Below are 6,000 nucleotides of genomic sequence, written 5' to 3' on the forward strand. Positions count from 1 at the left end.
TTTCTTTTTATGAAAAAGGGTGCCAGTACTCTCCATGAAGTTGTTACAGTAAGTCCCACACTTTTAACATGGGGGGGGGGGGAGGATCAATCGCTGCTGCTTGGCATAAACCTAGGGCTTCAAAAAAAGTTCAACTTTTGTGTCGGGATTTTCACTTTTTGAAATATGGCAATTCTACATAAAGCAAAAACAATGGTTGGGTGCCATGTTTGCCTTCCTCTTACCATCATATTCAAATTAAACTAGCCGCTAGCTGCCCTACCACAACATTCAACACCAGCTGCCCAGCGCAACCAACTCACTCTCCCCAACATTAGGGCTGGCTCTGCATCTGTCCCAGTGTTTCTTCAGTTCTTTAAGGCTTCAGAAATCGCACCTCAATAGCTGCTGCTTATGTATTACAGAGACATGTGGGGAGTGGCTGGTGGAATGGGAGAAGCATTGACTGAACAGCTTCACTATTCCATCTTGTGTGAACACTCCTTGTGTACGTTTAGTTATAACCAGAAAGCTTTTGCAGTAGAATAAAAGCCAGTGAAACAGTCTGAAGGAAGATTTTTTTGGTGCCAAAACAGGAGCAGAGCTACTTGGAACAGACAAATCACGTCTGAAATAGAAAATCCACCAAGTGATATGTAGCGCAAGGTCAACAGCCTCCTCTTCCTGAAGCAGTAACTCATGAATATATCTGTTTCCAATTTCTTGTTCACCACATTTTATTTTATTTTTACAAAGGCTGTTCCCAGAAAAGACGATGCCCCAATACAAATGAAGACATTTGATATTTGAAATTGTTTGATTTACATGTATTATTTTCTTCATAAGCTTCCTAGTCTAATTTTTGTTTGATTTGGGCCACCTCACAATGTCCTTTTTTATTGCATATTCATTATGATTTGTGCTCAAGATGCTATTGGGCCAGTCATACATAATCCCCCTTTCACTACTGATTGCACTTGCAAAAGGTGTGGGGTGGCCACATTGCTTCATTTCCAATGGGGTACCTCCCATAACTTCCTGCTGAAATCATAACTTTTTATGCCACAAATGTTCTTGTATATTTTGGTTCCACTTTTGTTGCGCTATAGCCTTTCTAAAGAGCAATAATGTGGTCGCTCTGGGGAAGCATCTCTGAACAGACTGAAGCATCCCTGAACAGACTGAAGCAGAATAAATCCACCACTAATGCCATATTATCATGTCAAGAACATGTTGCAGGAAGAAATTCACATAAGAAAACCAAAAGTCTGAAAGGTCCTTTCATGGAGCATTAAAAAACAGCCAAACAAATTAAGGTACATTAAGGTGAGCAGCATTCGTGAACATCTTTAGTAGAAGCTTCCCTTCTCAGGCTATAATATCTTCTGTGACAAGAAAGTCTCTAAGGGAGCAAGCCTATGCCCAAGAAGCTAGTATAAAGCAAGCCAGTGTGAAGTCACATCAGTTCTGCAGTGGGACTGCTCTGCTGAATCTGGCAGAGTGAACGCAAGCCTCTAAAATAGTGTCTTACACTGGGTTGCCAGGTTACAGTCTAAATCCCCTCCTCTCTGGTCCTGCCCCCATAATGTCCTGGAACACCCCTTTCAAGGTACTGTACTTACACTTGCCCTGGATCAACCACTGAGTCAGAGATCTGCTGCATCCTAGCTGGTCATCCCAGCAGAACTTGCCATAGGAGACTGCACCCATAGCGACTTGAGAAGCTACTGTACTGATACTGTGGATTGCAGTTTATAGACTGGGGGATATTGTCAGTGCTACTTTTCTAGAAAAAGAGGTGCCAGAACTCACCATGAATGCCTTCTTTGTGCTCTTATAATAGCAATGGCACCCACTGGAGAGGTGCTGGAACTTGGTTCCGGTGAGTTCTGGATGAAAAAATCATTGTATATCTCCTTGGCTCGTAGGCTGCATAACTCCATGCCCTCCAACATATATGTCCCTAGTCCCGTGTTGCGATCCCTTTCATATCTTTCTAGAGCAGTGTAGCTGTGTCAGTTAGGGATGGAGGAGAAATTCATTTCGGTTTGCATTTAAAGGCAAACCTACATAATCTGCACTTTCCAAAACAGTAAGAGAACCAAGGCACAATCTTTCCTTCAAAAGTGGCACTTCTCTGAATTTTGCAATGCAGTTCTCTAGCCAAATCAACGTGTGCAAGAATGCATATACTAGCCCTCTGTGTGCTTAAAAAGGCATATACTGTATTAGTGAAAATAACATACAAAATGGATTGTGTTCAGGGAAATTGCTTTGCAAAGTTATGTATATAAGGAGAGATACACACTAAAATGCTGATCAATTTTCTTGAGGACTTAAAAAAAAATATCATAAACAGATATGAAAATATGGAGAACTGAATTTAGGACTGGAAAAATGAAAAACCAAAATTGACATATTTGCCTACCCCTAGTCTGGCCACCATTAATAAGTGGCAGATCTTGGCTTGACTTTTAAAGTTCTGTATTGTTTTCAACAGAAAAATATATCTATTCAGAAGTGCTCATCATGGATCAAAATCCATGTTGATTACTTATCACTTTTAATCGCTGCAAAACCGGAGACCAAACGATTTGAGCTTTGGGATATGCCACCTCTCAGCCCTTCTATACATGTTTCACTTCTGAAAGTTGATGTAACCAAGTCAAATAATCACATACAGAAATGCTATAGGAAATAATCTCCAGAAATGCCATAATGACAAAAATGTACGTCTCCCTTACAGCATTGTTTGGTTCCAGAGAAGTGCACCTGGGCCTTACAACTGCTCAAACATGTTCCATCTGCAGCAACAGCTGTTTGCTCAATAGTGTCCACACACAAACAATTGCTTGCTCAATTTGTAGTTAAGCAGTCAGTACTTTGGTTGAAATATTGGAAAATGTCATGTTGTACTTGGATGTGGAAGCCTCTTGCCCTGCCTTTGGAATGCCTTCTTGCCTCAAGGGCTTAGGAAATGCATTTTGTCCTTGGCTGCCTCTGTATTGGATTTCAAAATTGTTTTTATATATGAAATAGATTTAATAGGGTTCTCTCTTTTTTGGTGTGTGTGTGTGTGACAATATTTTAATAGTTTTTAATGTTGACGTTTTAACTGCTAACCCGCTTTGAGATGTTTTGTAGGGAGTGATTCCTAAATGGAAATAAATACCTAAATAAAATTTAAAATGTAATTAGAGCATATTTCACTCTGCTCTGTTCACTTACACCTTCCTTATATTAAAGGCAGATCTAGAGGCTATTGGGAATGCAGGGCTACTGCTGGGGGTGGCGGATTTTTCTCTCAAGTTTCCCCTCTTCATAAAATGTAGGGTTGCCAGACCCTCCAGGTCTGTCCTGAAGTCTCTGGGTTTGCCTTGGTGAGTTAGGGACTTTCCCCTACATGCAAAGACAGGCTTTGATGGATTGAGTGGATAAGACCAATAATGGACCCAATGGTCAAGAAAGAAGTTTCTGCATGTGCTGTAGAGGTTAAGTGTGGAGCAGATGGGGCTTGTCAACCTGGGAAGGTAGCTCATCTAGGAGAAGGAAATCTCTGGTCCTAAACCTCCACTGCCTTGTGGGATATGTTTAGGAGAAGAAAAGGCTAAGGAGTAAACTCTACACAAATCCAAGGTAGAGCCCCTAAGACGGTTGGATGGCACCCTGTACTCCACCTTTGGGCAACTCCTGTAGCCAAGCTGGTGCCAAACGTATTGCGCTGCTCTCCTTTGGACCATACCAGTGAGACCAAGAGGGGGATTCTGTTGTATGGGCAGCCCAGGACCTCCATACACACTGCCCAGGTTTGTGGACTGCCCAGTGCTGCTAACACAGATGTTTAACCCCTGGAGGTGCACTCCATTGTCTTTCGAGACAGTCAGGTGCCAATAGCAACAACATCATATAGCTGTGCATGCAGCTTTCAATCTTCAGCTGGAAGGAGCTAGCAGCAAATTATAGCACAGGCACTCTGGGGATCTGCCCTCCTCCTCTCCCCTCTCCCAATTAACCTCCATTTGTTTTGTAACATAGCTCCTGACTGAGCCAATTCACTGTAAGCAGCAACTGACACAAGCAGCCTACCTCAGCAGTGAAAATCAGTACCCTTCTAGATCAGCATGCACCCTTTGCTCACACCAGATTTAAGCAATCATTCCCCACAGAGATCAGTCTGGAGACAACTCTTGTTGTCTGCTTTCAACTTTATTTATTACATGTGATTTACTAGGGTTGTTTAAAAAAAAGAAAGAAATGTGGTTTTGGATTCTGGATTGTATAAGTACATTGAAATAGCAACTTGATCCCTGGGCCTAGAAAAACCCAGTTGATATGGAGATCTTGCACAACAAACCCACTCCCTGCCTCCACCCCTGGGGACTTTTTGCAATAAGGAAAGCGATGGAGAAATGTGCTGGAAAGTGTGGGGTAACATTTGCTAATCTAACCTTTCCACAAACAAATGAAAATGGATGCTCAACAAAGCAAACCAGGATGAATGCTACAGTAGAGCGGTCATCTGGAAGCGACAACAGAATGGTTATTGCACTATTTCTCATTGGATCAGTTCCTATTGGGGGAAAACAATATATTATTCTGAAGCTATGGGGAGCTTGTGTAACGTTTGGGCAAATGGTCAAGTCCCAGCCTAGAACTCTTAAAGGTGTAGTCTATTGAGTCAAGTTACCCAGGACACTAATGGCACCATAAAAATGAACAAATCATTGCGGCATAAGCCTTTGTGGACTAAAGCCCACTTTGTCAGATGGGTGAAGTGTCTAACTCTTCATACATCTGACAAAGTTGGCTCTCATCTTTGAGACCTTCTGTCACAATCAGTCTGTTGGACTAGAGATTCCTGAAACAACAGTGGCGTAATAGTTTTTCTTGCGACCAAGTAAAAATTTGTCTGTTTAGTGAACATGCTTTTGAGTTCCCCAGAACTCTTTTTCTGGCTGAATTGTTCAGCAAAAGCAAACCAACATGGAAGATCAGGCAAGAAAAGACAAGGAAGCCCTCCACACTCTGGTTAATAGTGTACTTAACCTAGCTTTCCCCAGCTCTGAGGTCTCCAGATGTTGTGGGTGAATACTCCCATCAGCCTAACCAGCATGGAAGCATGTGGAGGCCACCAGGTTGGGGAGGGCCACTATGGTACCACTTGGGAGTAATATCTACTGGACACTTTGGGACTTACTTCTGTACCCCAGGGGCAGCTAGCATGCATCCCTCCAAGGGTGGTTGGACTACAGCTATCATTATCCCTGACTGTTGGCCATGATGGCTCAGGATGATGGGAGCTGGACTCTAACAATATCTGCAGGGACACAGGTTAGCCACTCGTGCTATACCCACTTACCTGGGAGCAAGATGCACCTGAAAAGGATATTGTAGAGCTAGAAAAGATGCAGACAAAGGCAATGAAAATGGCCAAGGGGTTGAAGCAGCCAACCTGTAAGAAAAGGTTACAATGTAAGGGTTTTGTTTTTTTAGTTTGGGGGGAAAAGCAAGGAGGATCCTGAGTGGGAAAGTGCCTTTGTGCTCAAATCCTCCTTGTAAGCTTCGCATAGACATCTGGTTGGCTACAGTGAGATCAGAATTATGGGCTAGATAGGTCTTTCACCTGATCCAGCAAGGCTGTTGTTATGTTCTTGTGCTTAGATGTGCGCTGCTAATATGGAGAAGAAGATATGTTAGGCAGGTGTGCAGCAAAATCCTGTGCATTTTCACTCAGAAGTAAGGCCCACTGCTTTCTCCCAGCTAAGTGCATATAGCTTTGCTACTTATTTGTAGGGGAACAGTTAGGGTCAGAGGCGCCAGCCAGGTGAGGGGGAGAGGGATGTCACACATGTGAGTATTGTGCCTTCCTCCCTAAGCTGGGCAGAAGCTTTCTGGGCTTTGGGAAGGTGGCAGGAGGGCTCTTGGACCTGTTGGAGCATCATGCCTCCCTCCCTAAGTGGGACAGAAGCTTCCTGGGGTTTGGGAAGGAGGTGCCAAGGAATCATTTAGGGGACTGGCTGC

Source organism: Podarcis cretensis (genome assembly GCF_951804945.1).
Source record: "Podarcis cretensis genome assembly, chromosome: Z".
In the NCBI taxonomy this organism is placed as follows: domain Eukaryota; kingdom Metazoa; phylum Chordata; class Lepidosauria; order Squamata; family Lacertidae; genus Podarcis; species Podarcis cretensis.